The following is a 16,869-nucleotide window of genomic DNA, read 5'->3' on the forward strand; positions in this document are numbered from 1 at the left end:
GGACACACGGACAGACAGACAACTAGAACCCAGTATACTTCCGTTTGCAACTTATTTGTGCGGGAGATACAATAAAAGCATGCTTTAAAAACACATACATATGTAAATCCTATTGTACTATAAATATGGAAAACAGAAATGTATTCATCTCTCAATTCACTTAGTGACAACTGCCATAGTACTCCTGATCAAGAACTTTAGTATGCACTGTTTCAAAGTAATAACTAAGGAGTAACTAACGAGCAAATAACAACGAAATCCTGAAAACAAACTGCACAAACATCACTATCCCGTAGGTGTATTTATTTTAAGTAATATAAATATTTAGTATTGGCTGCTTCTTAATGTAGGTATCTTTAGATTATGAATCAATTAAAGGACAATAACTCTAAAGTTACTGAAGATATCCTGATAAAAGTATGCACCGCTGTACTGCTCTGTTGTACGGTTATTATAAAGCGTAATGAATTCTGTCAATTGGCTATTATGTTATGTAGTAATTTTACAATTTCAAATCAAATCAAGGGCAATATGTCTACGGTGTCTGGTATGATTCTTATGAGAACTGCATCTGTACCACCAAACTAAGCTGATGTGTATTTTTCATAATTATAATGAAGTTTTATCGTTTTACTACTTCAAAATGTATAATTCTGTTGTTTTTAAAAAATTATGGAAAAGTAACTCTGATGGAAGTGAAGATATCCTGACAACATTTGCATGTGCATATTTGACCCACCCTAATCTATATTTGTATTAAATTTCATGAAGATAAATCAGTGGGTTATTTTGTCATGCAGGCATTTATGAAAAAGTTAAAAAAAATTAAAAAAAATTACTCTGTAGTTACTGAAAAGGTCCTGATGAAAGATGCGCATGCTCAATCACTATGTAGGAGCTACTTTTTGTTATATTTCATGAAGATACGTCAATGTATTACTTTGTTATGCGGGAATTTATGGACTAAAATTAAGTATAATAACTCTGATGTAATTTAACATATCTTGACAAAAGTGTTTGCACCACTACCAAATAGAGATCTATAATTGTATTACTACTGTTTGCAGATCAATTTGCCCTTTCGACTTTTCTTAAATCGACAAACTTGTACTTTTACGTCACAAAAACAACGATGCTGAAGCTATTTTTGGATCTCGTCTATACAGGTACCTCCGCCTTTCCGATACGAGTAAAAATATTGAATGAACTTGTTTACATTGGCTATATTACCGAGAAATGATGATTTAAATACTCATAATACTGTTAGAGTGGGTGCTTAATTGGATTGTAACAGATGTATCAATCAGATGTAATCTTCATTTAGAATTTAAATGAGTCTTGCCACAATGCACACTACATTTAAGTAGCGTGGATGTGAAAAGAGACACCCTCTTTTACATTACAGGCCTTTTTCTGCCTAAATTTCAGTACCTTTTGTTGCAGAATTTTCTTTTAAATAATCTATCTCATATTAAGTTTTCACTATAATTATAAAATGCGAATTGTGACAGGAAAGGCCGTACCGGCGACAGTAACCATCAGAACAAATCAACACCCTTTACAATATTTACAAATTTATTTACAAAAGATGATTATTAACAATAAATAGATATTGAAAAGAAAAAAAAAACTGATTAAAAGGGAAAGAAAAAAAAAGAAAGTTCAGTATCTCTAGATACAAAGTTCTTAAATTCCATTTAATTGACGGCACAGTTCTTTAATTCAATTGTGAACTTTAAGTAGACAAACAAAACGTAGCTTCTAAATTAAAAATACAGTCCCTTTAAAACCCGTGAATACGTTGATTCCGTGTTGGCTCCCTATGGTGGTAGGTGATTGCATCCCTGAGCTGACTTCAGAGGATAACAAAAATCATCGTCTTTGCGGTTTTACGGCAAAAACCATGGGACGAAAGCTCTGCGCTGGGAATATCACATCCAGGCGAGTGAAGACAAGTGAACTCGGGCATTGTACTTCCGGGTTATGACATCACCAGGAAAAATCGTCTGGCGGAAGAAGCTAAAATATATAACATATGGTAAGCACCATAGCAAAACAAATAAATCAGGGCATAAAACTGCTCCTTTGGGTACACCATACCTCCGTAGGCCCCCATAAATAATACGTGCTACTTATACAAAATATATGTGCTACTAAGTTCAGACGTTCACATGATTAAAATACGTCACTTATTACTTCCATTATTACAAAATTACTTACTTAAAAGACTAAAGTTAAAGTATGAGAAAAATATGAAAAGTATATGATGAAACATTATAGATACGGACATGATAAACTGCAGCCATTATTTAAAACTACAAATTAACAAAATTCAATGTAAATCAAACGTTATATGAGAGTTGGCACCCTTTATATATTAATGCCTACACTACAACGGACATTAATTAGATGTGCTATAGACTGGCACACAATTACAAAATTACAATAATATATTAAAAAACATGGCATTTGACTTGCCATATAGATTTATACATAACAATACAATGCAGTAATGGCGTTCCATAATTAACAAAATGTTTGACATAAGTTTGAAACAGTGCTTTAATTATCACGATCCCAAATTTCAGTATAAATTTTACATCTTATATAAACGAAACTTTAGACTCCTCTTTCTAAAAAATTTACAAAAGTCTGAAAAATTTAATAAATTATCCTGACATACCGAAACTAGCCAAAATCATGTGCCAAAAATTTAAATGTTACAGAATTCTGTAGAATGAACAAAAAATTTATCAAATAAAAATCGAAATGCAAAAATCATACAAAAATCTAACAAATAAATTTCTTACCTCGATCGAGCATAAATTTCTAGCAAGAAATAATTCAGACATAGATTTTTCTATAAAGTCGGAAGGTGGTGTGCGCAAGGCATATCTAGTCCAGTCTATTTAAAGGATAATGTCCCGCCAAATACTAAATTCATGAGATTCACGGCTAAGCCGTGGGACTCCGACTATTGTCTTTTTCACGGGATTCACGATATAGCCGGGGAATCTAACTACTTTGGCGCGAATTTAAATTGACAATTTGAGGCCCATTATAGTGGTTTTGGGATAAAAACATAAATTACTGAAATTTATAAAATATCAACTTTCTTATTACTGAACAAAATTTTAATGAAATTTTACATGGAAATTTAAGTTATAAAAATACAGAAAACATGAGAGGTATTTCATACGTGAAATCTGACATTTACCTCAATAACTAAAAAATTTACAAAAGATGATGCAATCCCTGCATTTAAAATACAGATAAAAAAAGGCCCGTATGTCAATTTCTGCCCACACGTCCCCCCTTAAAAGAAAATTTATAATTTTCTTAAATGAAAACAAAATTGGCATACTGCACATAGCAAAAAAACAAAAAAAAAAACAAAAAAAAAAACACGCTGTCACTATCTGTCACCATATAATATAGCCACCTGTCTACACTCTACTCAAAAAATCTGCCCCTACTTTTTTCTCTACCAGGAATTGCTCTGATACTGATCTAAAATTGGCTGCAATGCCAATGCCCATCTCATCAGCCTGGAATTGCTAAGTTTCGCTTATTAAAAATAAGTGAGCGGCTGATGACTGTCTCTAATACAAAGTCTTTCCCGAACAAATACCGGTGAACTTAGCTACTGCCCATACTATCGAAAACACTCTTCTCTATCATGAGTACTTTTGCTCCTAGGTAGCAATTTTCTACTAGCATACGCTAAGGTAATTCTCTCCAACACTTTCCTGAAGAAAATACGAGCCAAAAACCTAAATTGAGCATCTACTTAAATATAAAAGTCTGATCTAATCTGGCAATTTTCAAAATAGGCGGCCCCATTAAGCTAGCCTTCAAAGTCGGGAAGAGCCTTTTCTTGACTTTCACCCAACTCTACAAGATTTGGCTGACCCTTTTTCGTCAAAATCTGTGAGCGGAACTGCAATGGCGGCAAAATTGGGGGATAAACTTTCTGAAAAACCCGACTACACCTAAGAACGAACGTATTGCCTTCTTGGTTTTCGGTCTCTCGGCATCTTGTATAGCCTGTACTTTATTTGGAACTGTTCAAGGGGTCTGAATCTCCTATCATGTGCCCTAAACATTCTAACTTCTAAAAACCTATAAAACACTTGTCGGTTTTGCTGTTAACTTAGCCTCTCTTAGTCTGGTTAACAACTCAGTAAGGGCTACTACATGTTCTGGCCATTGTTTGTATACCCCAGGTTTATCATCTATGAAGCTATCTGAGTCCCCTAGGTCCTTCAAAACCTTCCGACCAGTCTACAAAACGTTGCTGGTGCGTTAACTAATCCAAAGGGCATCTTACGGAACTGGAACAAACCTTTCGGGTTTCAAAGCAGTCATGGGTTTTGCCTTTTCAGAAAAAGGAACTCCCCAGTAAACCTTTGCTCAAGTCTAGTTTAGAAAATATCTATACTTAGATAGCTTTGAAAACATCTCCTCCTGTTTGGCATAGGTTCAGCATCGAAACCGTCAGTTTGTTGACTGACGAAAATCTATACAGAACCTAATACTGTTATCTTTTTTCCTTATGAGGACAATTAGGGGAGGAAATGGAGCATTGGGTGGTTCGATTACTCCCAAATCCAATTTTATCTACTTCCTCTTTCACTACTGGCTGCGAATGAAAAGGAATAGGATAACCCTTTATCTTATCGGATTGTAGTTGACAACTGAATATCATTTCAACTAAGTTAGTATTTCCCGGAAAAACTGTCGTACATCTGAGAAATTTTCTAACAAATCTACTACTTCCTGCTTTACATTCTACTGGTAAAATCCCGGATTTATCTCTACATCTTTGTACGTTTCTGTACCCTGCTTTATAGGACACACAAACTATATCCTTTTCTACTCTACTCGAAAAACTCATCACTACTTTCATTCGGATCTAATCTGTCATAATCTGTCTGATCCTCCTCTACAATAGCTGCTTCAACCTTACTTAAAATTCCCTTATCTGGTATAGACTTACTATCATCCTTCCTTTCATAGTACTGTTTCAGCAAAGTTTGCATGAAACGTTTTCAGCTTTCCGTCTACTCTATCCTGTAATCTAGTCTATTTACTACCTCTACTACTACGTATAGGACCCTTCCAAAGTAACAACAACTTTTAATGTTCGTAGGTAACAATACAAGTACCTTACTACCTGCCTTAACCTCTATCTCTAGCCTTCCTATTGTAATACTTCTTTTATCTAGCACTACTTTTTGCTAACTGTTGTGAGCTATCTTACACGTATCTCCAACTTTTCTTGCAAATCCATAACATACTGTAAGTGGGGTTTTAACCTCATCATTCTCCGTCTTTCCCGCCATAAACTCTCTTAGCACAGTTATCGGTCCACGGATTTTCTACCATAAAGTAACCAAAGGGAGAAAATCCCCAAAATTTCTTGCGGAATTCACGGTAAGCAAACAACATAGCATTTAAATACCTATCCCAATCTCTAGGTTCTCACTACACATACGCTTCAACATTTGCTTCAAACTACCGTTTAAAATTCTCTACTAAACCGTTACACATAGGGTGATACGGTGTTGTAGTTTAAATGCCTTAATGACAATAACCTACTAACTTCTGCCATAAGGTCTGACGTAAACTGCGATCCCAATCGGTAAGCATTCCTCTGGCACTCCTAATCTACTGTTTCATATCTACTAATGCCTCTGTACTCTCTCAGTTTCAAAACTAGGTAGTGCTATAGCTTCTGGATATCTAGTAGCATAATCTACCATAGTCAAATGTACCTGTTTTTCCTATAGTCATAGGTTCGATCGGAACCCAAAGATATCGACGGCAACTCTCTTAAACGGAGTATCAATCAAAGGCAAATTTTTTCCCAACGGAACTTTACTTATTTACCCTTAGCTATGTACGTTGACAAATATACATGACTGACGTACCTCCTAACCTCTGCCATTACTCCTGGCCAGTAAATTCGCCCAATTTCCCTATCACTAGTTTTCCTTATACCTAAATGGGCCTGACCCGTAACGATTTATGTGCAACTTTCATCACCAGTTTCTCTAAGAATTTAGGTACAATCAACTGTCTATTTTGTCTAAATTCTGGGCGGGATACTCTCTATATAACAATCTATTTCCTTATCTCAAAACCCAACGAACCTTTACTCACACTGCTTAATGAAACCCTTTCCTCAGCCTTCTTTCTACACAAATCTAAAAGTGCTATCTTTCTGTTGCTTATCTAAGAATTCTCTCTAGATACATCTAAAACTGAGACGGAAAATTTAAGCTTACTTGCTTCTTAACTTTGGCTTGCGCCTAGTTTCTACTGCTGACGCTAAGCTACTAAATGAGGTTTACAGCTCCTCTACATTACCAATTAACATCATTGGCAGGATTATCTACAACCAAACGCCTCTACTGTACCCTTGAAATACGGACAATCAATATCTATTCTAGCTACATCTAGCCTATGTTCACTCCCATCTATGTACTTACATCTAGGGGTTTTCTCTAAAACTGACTTGCTTCTACTAAGTTCCGTTTCACTATCACACATGTACAACCGTTATCCCGCATAGCGATTACATCCTACCATTACAAGTACCGGGTTTTGTAGGACATGTACTTACACTAAGCATAAACCCAACTCCCCTACATCACTTAGTTCTATAATACTATTTCCACTCTCTGACCTACTTGACTTACTCCTTTCTCTATCTCTATTTTTTTCCTCTACCTCTACTCCTAGATCGGTCAAAGGCCTCTACCTCTATTTCTATTTTCCTTATATTTCTATTCTCCCCTTTACTACTTTCCTGTTCCTGCTCTTTCCTCTAACTCTGCTGCTGCATTGGCACTATTACCGCCGTACTTTCCACTCCTACAGTAATATGAGCTATGCCCTATTCGACCACACTTATTACACTTCAGTACACCAAAGGGTTGGGAAAAACCCCTACCTATTAGCAACATTGCTATACCTTATTACTAGGTGCCTACATTACGACTACTAGGATACTGTCTTGAGGTATTTCATATGGTTTTTTAGCTCGGTCCTTATTGGTTCGGGCTCACGACATACTTCGGACCTCCACGAGTCTTTGCAAACAAATCTGCATCTTCTGCTACATCCTTAGCTTTAACTAACTTCTTACTACTCAAATTCTGGTATAGCTCTCTATTACATACATCTAAAAATTGGTCCCCAAGTATAAAATCTAATAAACCTTCTACGTTTTCTTACCTTACTCAATCTAAGCCAACCATCTAAATATCTACTTATTCTGGCTAGAAACATCACAAAGGTCTCATTATCACGAGCCTCTCGTTCTAAATTTTTCTTATAGCCATCGTCAGTGAGTTCGAACTGAGTAGCAAAGCGGCTTTCAGTTTTTCATAATCCTTCCTATCTTCCAACGGAAGCCCATCAAAAACCTCTCTTGCCGTACCCTTTAGAAAAGGGAACGGTAAGTTAAGTGACCATATCTTTTATCCCAATCCTGCGCAAAAAGCGTACGTTTCGTACACATTCAAGTACGCATCCATGGAATCAATTTTTCATCAAAGGGAGTCATCTTAACCCTTTCCTTTTTCTTACTCATCTTTCTAAGTCTGTCTTAAAAATTATGCTCTGTTTCTAATTTCCTACTTTTGCTTCCCTTCTCTGTTTACTAACTTTCTAGCTAACATTAACTTATCCTTTTCCATTTCTAACTTATCCTGTTCTAACTTACGTTCATATTCTATCTTTTCCTTCTGCAACCTAGCCTCTAACTCTAACCTAAATCTTCTGCTTCTAATCTTTCCTTCTCTGCTTCTAAACTACTTTGTTTTTCATATTCTATCTTTTCCTTCTGTAACCTTAGCTTCTAATTCCCAATCTTTTTCTCTGCTTCTAAACTACTTTGTCGTTTAAATTTTATCTTTTTTTTCTGAACTAGCTTCTAACTCTAATCTTTCCCTATCTCTTTCTCTCTCTGCTTCTAACCTATCTTTCTTGCTTCTAATCTACTATGTCTTTCCTCACGTTCCTAGCCTGTTCTTCCCTTTAAAAAGTTACGTAACTCTCTCTTCATAACCTAACTCTTTTCCTACCTTCGTTAGCTCTACTAACTAGTCATGATTACACTACGTTAAACATATATAACACTACAGTTTCAACAGCTACTATAACAACTGAGACACTAGTTAAACCCAAAAATGAGGGAATACTAGACTACACTAGTTTACACTAAGGGTAATACAGTTACCACTGAAGCCAAAACAAAGTACTATACAAACGTATATATACACAAAACGCCTCACTAAAATAATAAACACTAAGTTGCGCAACAGTACTATGTGTCAATCAAGGTTGCATAGGCAACAAGCAAAAAAGTCAGTGACAGTAGGCTGCAACAATACCCTAGCCTTACAAATATCAATCAAATGTAAAATAGTGTTAACACTTTAGTGTAAAAATAAAACAAATATAAATCAAAGTGTTTTATCGTAAGATAAAGTATAGGTATAACACAACTGTGTAGCACTAAAACATAAGAGTAGGTTAAAGTATATGCAAGTAAACAAGCTTGCTAACACACACAAATTAAAAAAAAAATACTGATTGGTATGTATACAGTACACTAATACAAAATAGGATCACTGGGAGAAGTAGGGCGACGCACAATTAAAAGTGAGTAGGATAACTCTCCTTGTCAAGGGCGGTCACTCTCAGCACAGATATATGGTGGCTTTTCATAGAGTGACACCAAAATAAACCCAAAAGAAAAATAAAAGGAAAGAACTACCCCAGAATCCAAGTGTCGTAACAACTGTCTATCGTCTGTGACCACAAAAGCTGGTTAGCTGAAGCTATGGATCTGTCTTGTCTTGTCTGAGGTAAGCCGTCACTCTGAAAAAAGAAATTTAAAAATATTATATGTGTAACAATAGAACAAAACAAGAGGATCTATACAAATTATTGCTGCAGTTAATGGGTGTTAATAATTTCGAATAGCTACTGTGTTGGTCGACCAATCCCACTTCTGACACCATTGTGACAGGAAGGCCGTACCGGCGACAGTAACCCTCAGAACAAATTTAACACCCTTTACAATATTACAAATTTATTTACAATAGATGATTATTAACAATGAATAGATATGAAAAGAAAAAAAAACTGATTTTTAGAAAGAAAAAAAGAAAGTTCAGTATCTCTAGATACAAAAGTTCTTAAATTCCATCTAATCTGACGTGACACAGTTCTTTAATTCAATTGTGAACTTTAAGTAGCACAAACAAAAAGTAGCTTCTAAATTCAAAATACAGTCCCCTTTAAACGTGAATACGTTGATTCCGTGTTGGCTCCTATGGTGGTAGGTGATTTTGCATCCCTGAGCTGACTTTTAGAGGATAACAAAAATCTCGTCCTTTGCGGTTTACGGCACAACCATGGGACGAAAGCTCTGCGCTGGGAAAATCACATCCAGGCGAGTGAAGACAAGTGAACCTCGGGCATTGTACTTCCGGGTTATGACATCACCAGGAAAAATCGTCTGGCGGAAGAAGCTAAAATATATAACATATGGTAAGCACCATAGCAAAAAAAAAAATCAGGGCATAAAACTGCTCCTTTGGGTACACCAACCTCCCTAGGCTCCATAAATAATACGTGCTACTTATACAAAATATATGTGCTACTAAGTTCAGACGTCACATGATTAAAATACGTCACTTTTACTTCCATTATTACAAAAATTATTACTTAAAAGGATAAAGTTAAAGTATGAGAAAAATATGAAAGTTTTAGATTTAAACATTTTTAGATACGGACATAATAAACTGCAGCCATTATTTACAACTACAAATTAACAAAATTCAATGTAAATCAAACGTTATATGAGAGTTGGCATCCATATAATATCTAATGCCATACACTACAACGGACTTAATTAGATGTGCTATAGACTGGCACACAATTACAAAAATTTCAATTATTTACAACATGGCACTAGATTGCCATATAGATTTATACATAACCAATCAATGCAGTAAAAGGCGTTCCATAATTAACAAAATGTTTGACATAAGTTTTGAAACAGTGCTTTACAATTATCACGATACAAATTTCAGTATAAATTTTACATCTTATATAAACGAAAACATTTAGACTCCTCTTTCTAATAATTTACAAAGTCTGAAAAATTTAATTTAAAATTTTCCTGACATACCCAAACTAGCCAAATCATGTGCAAAAGTAAATGTTACGAATTCTGTAGAATGAAAAAAAATTTATCAAAAAAAAAATCGTAATGCAAAATCATCAAAAATCTAACAAATAAATTTCTTACCTCGATCGAGCATAAATTTCTAGCAAGAAAATAATTCAGACATAGTTCGTCTATAAAGTCGGAAGGTGGTGTGCGCAAAAGGGATATCTAGTCCAGTCTATTTAAAGGATAATGTCCGCCAAATACTAATTTCATGAGATTCACGGCTAAGCCGTGGACTCCGACTATTGTCATTTTTCCCGGGGTTTTACGATATAGCCGGGGATCTAAAATACTTTGGCGCGAATTTAAATTGACAATTTGAGGCCCATTATAGTGGTTTTGGGGATAAAAACATAAAATTTCTGAAATTTATAAAATATCAACTTTCTTATTACTGAACAGAATTAATTTAAATTTACATGGAAATTTAAGTATGAAATACAGAAAAACATGAGAGGTATTTTCATCGTGAAAATCTGGACATTTTCCTCAAAAACTCAAAAATTTACAAAAAGATGATGCAATACCTGCATTTACAATACAGATAAAATAAGGCCCGTATGTCAATTTGTGACAGACTGGCTCATCATTGATTGAACCGCATAAGTTCGAATCTCTGAACCGACCATGCCTCTTTTGTTTAAGAAAGTCGGCAATTCCTTACGAAATATGCGAGTCTTAATCTAATTTGACGCGATCCTAGGAAACTCGGAAGAAATTGTCCACGCTAGATTTGGCTTTAAATACTGATTTGGTTGCGAATATGAGATATATTCAAATAAATTTATGTATCATAAATTAAAGTCCAAATAATTGTACTCAATAGTTTAATATCGTTTATTTTTGGCTAACTGATATCCCTTACGTAGACAAGTAAAATATCAAAATGTAAAATCGGTTTTCCCCAGGGTCTCATTATTTAGATAATCAAAAGGGGATTCAATTCCTCATTTAAAATTTATGGGAAAAGTTATCATATTTCCCTTAACACGATTTATGTTACAATAATATGCAAGCTAACTTGAAATGAAGGGTGTACTGTTATTTATTTATAAATTATTTTGGTCCTTTTAAAGTGAATGTCACAAAATAAAACAAAATTAAATATCGAATTGTTTGACTTATGTGAGTCTATAACTTGTTTTTTCCCTCAACGCCAGTATGCAAATAACTAAAATAGCGTTTTAACGACTTCAAATAAATAGATCATTTGATAAAATTTACATAGGGCCTACCCCACCAAAAAAAAAAAAAGAAAAAAGTTTGAATATCAAATAAATCAGTTTTTATGGATATGACAATTAGATCTACAAGTGTTACAAGCTTGAAGGTTCAATGATACCTTTCTATAAAACCTTGTACACCTTGCGTGGTTGGGAATTTCGTCGATAATAATTGCCATAACAAACAAAAAGCGCTGTTTTCATATGAACGTAGTTTAAAAATTCATTTCTACTCTCCTTTAAAACATATTCAATGATTATCACCATACTGTAGAATCTGGTAAATAAGCGCATATTCGAATATAAGCGCATATCAAAAATAAGCGCATACAACCTTACCGTTATTCCGTATGGGATAATAAGCGCATATCATTCCCTTACCATAATTTTGTCTCGAAAGTAGGCGCATATCCAATTATTGGTAATCAAACAACATACTAGTATGCTAAAAAGTCGTAATTATTGGGATTATACCGTGATAATTGTTTATAATGAAATACAGGTGACAAGTGTTATTACCTGTTAGATAGCCGATAGGTGTTAAAAGATTATAAAGTGTATTGTCATGTGATACGTTAATCGTTTACGATAATAATGCTTTTTGAATAGCAAATGCTCTAAGTAAATGAAAATAAAAGTTTGAATACCAGAAAAGTGGTTTGCGTTGTCATTACATTGTCATTTTTGTGTAAATCAGTTCCCTGATCTGGAGTCGGTTGATGATCTTGACGTATCTCAGGAAATTCCTATTGATACGACGATACGGCATCTGACAGCGACGATGGCATTACCCGCGATTCAAATATAGAGTAAATGTAAACACTAGTACTAGTATGTGAATATAGTAGTTGAACGCTACAGTATTATGTGTTGAACAGTGACAGATTACATATTATTTGGGATATGATCATATCCTTTCATTATGTATAAATACTGTATGCAATAAAAGGAAGTAGTTCACTGCGCATGTCCATGTTTTACTTTCGTTTTCTCAACCGAGGTAAGCACTGTCAATTTCCCAAATATATCAAAATTAAGCGCATATGGCTTGTCTATAAGCGCATATTAAAAATAAGCGCATAATATTTGGCATAAGTATAAGCGCATATCAAAAATAGGCGCATAAAAGTGTCACAAAAATTATTATAGGCGTATACGCTTATTTACCAGATTCTAGTATTGTACTTTACAATGTATGCAAGTAGGGCGATACTTCAAAGACAGAGTCAGAGCGCGCGCTTTGTGTGACGTCAAGATAAAGAAAAAAGTTTAACGACAAGGTGAATGAATAATTTATTGTGGATGAGGCGGGGTTAACCTGTCAGGAGTATTCCAAAGATAGCTTCAGCTTCACAGTTTTTGTGACGTAAACATGCAACTCTATCGATTTGAAAAACGTTGAAAGGGCAATTTGATCTGCAAACTACGGAATCCTGTTCGTGCTACTTAAATTGTCGCCTCGCCAACACGCGACAACGCGATAATTATCGCGTTGTCGCCTTGTCCGAAAACATATATACATGCGAGATTTAACAATCCTCGCGAGGTTAAGAGGGCGATAATTATCGTCTTATTTGTCGCATATCTTTCTTAATTCTCGCGTCGTGAAATTGAAATCCAATAGACATAGTTGCGAGAATTAGTAAAACCTCGCATTGTCGCATTGTCGCACTGTCGCTTGGGATTAAATTTCCGGACAAATTGATCGATGTAAATCTTCCTGGGTACTATTTATCAATACCACGGTGATGTAGTAAGAAATTATCCCCTACACCGGGCGACAATGCGACAATGCGAGGTTTTACTAATTCTCGCAACTATGTCTTTTGGATTTCAATTTCAAGACGCGAGAATTAAGAAAGACAAGCGACAATTAAGACGATAATTATCGCCCTCTTAACCTCGTGAGGATTGTTAAATGTCGCATGTACATATGTTTTTGGACAGGGCGACAACGCGATAATTATCGCGTTGTCGCGTGTTGCCGAGGCGACAATTTAAGTGGCACGAACAGGATTCCGTAGCAAACAGTAGTAAATGTGATGAAGACAATCAATTGGTTACTTTGTTATGTTAGACTTTATGTCTACTTTCCAGATTTTATTTATGAACCAATTTTTATGAAGAGACCCTTACAACACTGCCTGTGCACCACTGTCCTTTCCTGATCTACGTTTGTGAAAAGAATCATGAAGATACATTAGCAGATTACTAAGATACCGTTAAACATCCTTATGTTTTAATCAAATCAAGAAAGGAAACTATGTGCTTTTACAACGTTAAGGCCGATAATACTACATACATATAAGGAAAACCTATATGCTGGTCTGATGGTTCTGGCTAAAATACCTTCTGAATTATAAGCATTTTCATTTTAATCGGACGGGCGTATTGCACCGGCACACGGACGAACAACAAGAAAGACAACAAAACAAAACTTTATGCCTCCGCATCGGGCAGGGTTTTATCAAAGAAGGGTACCGGCGAATGAAATGGGGTGGATGCATATCTTAAATAAGTTAAATGTATAATCGTAAGTTTCACTGAATTTTGATATCGTATTCAATGGACACATGAATCGCTGTTTCGAGTTTTTATACAGATGACCAGAAATCGCTCTGTCTGTTCCGGGTCGACAACTTAAACTTATATGAAGATATTTCTGCCAGACAAAAAGTTAATTTAATATGAAAGCCATCCTCAATCATTTCATAACGCTGAAATAATTTCTAAAATCGGACCACTATTAAAAATGATATGGAAGTTTAAATTTTAATAAAATGACTGATAATGGAGGCAGCCATTATAATGTGTTTATTTTTGACGTCATTTACACTCTGCTGAATACCTTATTCAGCAAATAACGTTTTAAATATATCAACATTATATGTTTCTTGAGTGTAAAATATTAAACATGGTAATTTCTTTCATTATAGCTGGAAAAGTAATGAAATTATTTTACAGAATAAAGTAAATACACTTTAAAAGATGCCAATCATATACATTATACATGTAGAGTATCAGTAACTAGTATTTAGACTTTTCAAACTAGATATCTAAAGTACTATATAGGTAAAATTGTTGAAAAATTGATGAAAAATCAAAATCCTTTAATTCATTGTAGAAACAATATATCCATTTTGGATGCGCATTTTTTCGTCCTTTTGTGCTAAACTAACCCTCTGGTACCAATTAAGAAAAGGCTACTGTACATGTTATAAAATGGCCCTAGGTATACTATTTGAACCATGATTACGAACGGGAAAAGTAAAATATCCCATTTTCATCGATTATTTCTCACCTAAAATGCACAGTTCAGCAAATGCGTACTATGCACATTGATCATGTGGTAATTTATTTTCCATCGTGCACCAGTCACACTGTCTCAATATTTCATACTGCACAGACACTACGCATATTCTAAACTTTCCTCAATGTTACAGAATAAAACTAAAATGAACTTCCCGAATGAGCTTCTAGTGTAGACGAGAAGACCTTTTGCATATGTTAGGCGAAATGTATACAGAAATTGGAATGTAAATATTCACAGCTGAACAATAACATTGGAAATGTTGAGTAAAAGTAATCTAGATTTACGTTACATATTCTAGAGTACACGTGTAGTCAACTGACGATTGCCATTTCCATATCAGAAATCAGAAATATTTTATCATCAAGACCAGAAGTTCATTTAAGTTTTTTTCCACAGACGTTAAGGGTCAGGACCTCCCCTACCCTCCCATCTGCCCTTTTCAACTGTTTGCTGTTATGTTTTAGCACTGTAACACGTACACCCCATAAAACACTTTTAAAACTTGGACTTACACACCCGGAATACTATGCAGATGTAGTTTATAAAATTCGGAAAATTAAACATATCCCTTATTTTAATTAAATATTTATAAAATATGTTAAAACGTTTATCAAAAGAGGATACGATGCAAAAATCGTGAAGCACAGTGCATGTTTAGTGATTAACCCCTCAACAGTCAATTGCTACGCTTTCCTATTTGATGATGCGATGACTTAAAAAGTGTAAGACTCCTTGTTGCTTTTCTCCTAAATCCTACATACAACGGATGTAGGGAGCTGATTTTTGTCTTGCAGTTTTCTTGGTGGTGCCCTTAAAAGATACGCTCTTGTTGCTCTGACTTCAGACAAGTTGTTGAGTACATTGGTGTAAGTATACCTTAAATTTACCTTAATTTTGTTTTACTCTATTTATCTGTTATTTTTTAACTAATGTCAGAGCCTTTCTCAGCGGGGATTTTAGTTACATTGTGCTGTTTAACTTGTTGAAAACAGGGTAAGCGCGAAGTTGGTATGCCCTACACCTGTTTAACCCCCCACCCTCAGTTTCTTATATATAGGTTACTGACCGTTCTAAGGCGGTGCCCCTATTTTCAACTGGTTGTTTTGTCTGTCTTGTATTGTATGTGGGGTATGTTTTCTTGCTTGTTGTAAGCGTCTTACACCTGCCTCACTTCCCTTATTGCTCGTTCCTTTCCCCTCGATTTACGTTACTTTTGCATCCCCTTTACTTTTAGTAAGTTTTCGTGGCTCGCCTTTGTTTTGGCAGCCGATTCCTAAGACGTTACTGGATTGTTTTTCCTACTTGTGTGGGTGTGTTTGTATGCTTGTGTGCCCTGCTGTTTTCTTATGTGTTGCTTGTCCGTTTTTCTATGTTATTCAGTTGATCGTAGTTGTTTGTTTATCTTTGGTACACGAGTGTCTGCGCTATTGTGGTTTACGTTGTGGTGCAACTGTTTCTAAGGAACACGGCATTCTCTTATATATTCGTCCTTGTTCAAATTTCCCCTTCGGGTTTCTTCATCCCCCACTACCCCCAACCCCACCACCGGCCCCATTTCGCCGTTTAATCTTTACTTCCCCTCCACCAATATTTAGAATGAATTAATATGTACTTGTTGGATGTTTGAAGCAACCCGTCTGAAATATTATTTTCATTACTGCTTCTTTTTTGTTGTTGGCAAATGCGTGGCTCTGAGTCTGTGTTTTGATGCTCTGTGCTTCCGAGAAATCTACCCTTACCTGTTATCTTTTTAAGACTATACTTCTTTACCATCAATGTCCCTTACAAGTAAAGGTTAGAGAACATAATTGCTTTTCAAATGATATTCATTATAACATTACTGCGTGTACGGCCTTTCATAAATCGAAACATGTACTTCTTTTAAGAACAAACTTAGTTGCACCAAAATATCGGAAAAGAAACATATGAATAGTAATACTTTATTCAAGTAATTTTCGTTTGAATGAGATAAACCTATGTTTACATCGTTGGCATGGCGAGAGAAATTCGTTTGAGTTTCCTTTGATCAAAAACACATATAAAATGAACCAAATTTTGTGAAAAACATATTACAAAATACA

General features: G+C 35.1%; 1 protein-coding gene across 1 annotated transcript in view; it reads right to left on the minus strand.

Moving 5' to 3' along the window:
• The window catches only part of LOC123558382 (sushi, von Willebrand factor type A, EGF and pentraxin domain-containing protein 1-like), a 109,537-nt gene that overhangs the window by 51,857 nt on the left and 40,811 nt on the right, over nucleotides 1-16,869 (minus strand). The window lies entirely within an intron of this gene.

Source organism: Mercenaria mercenaria, chromosome 15 (genome assembly GCF_021730395.1).
Source record: "Mercenaria mercenaria strain notata chromosome 15, MADL_Memer_1, whole genome shotgun sequence".
Lineage (NCBI taxonomy): Eukaryota > Metazoa > Mollusca > Bivalvia > Venerida > Veneridae > Mercenaria > Mercenaria mercenaria.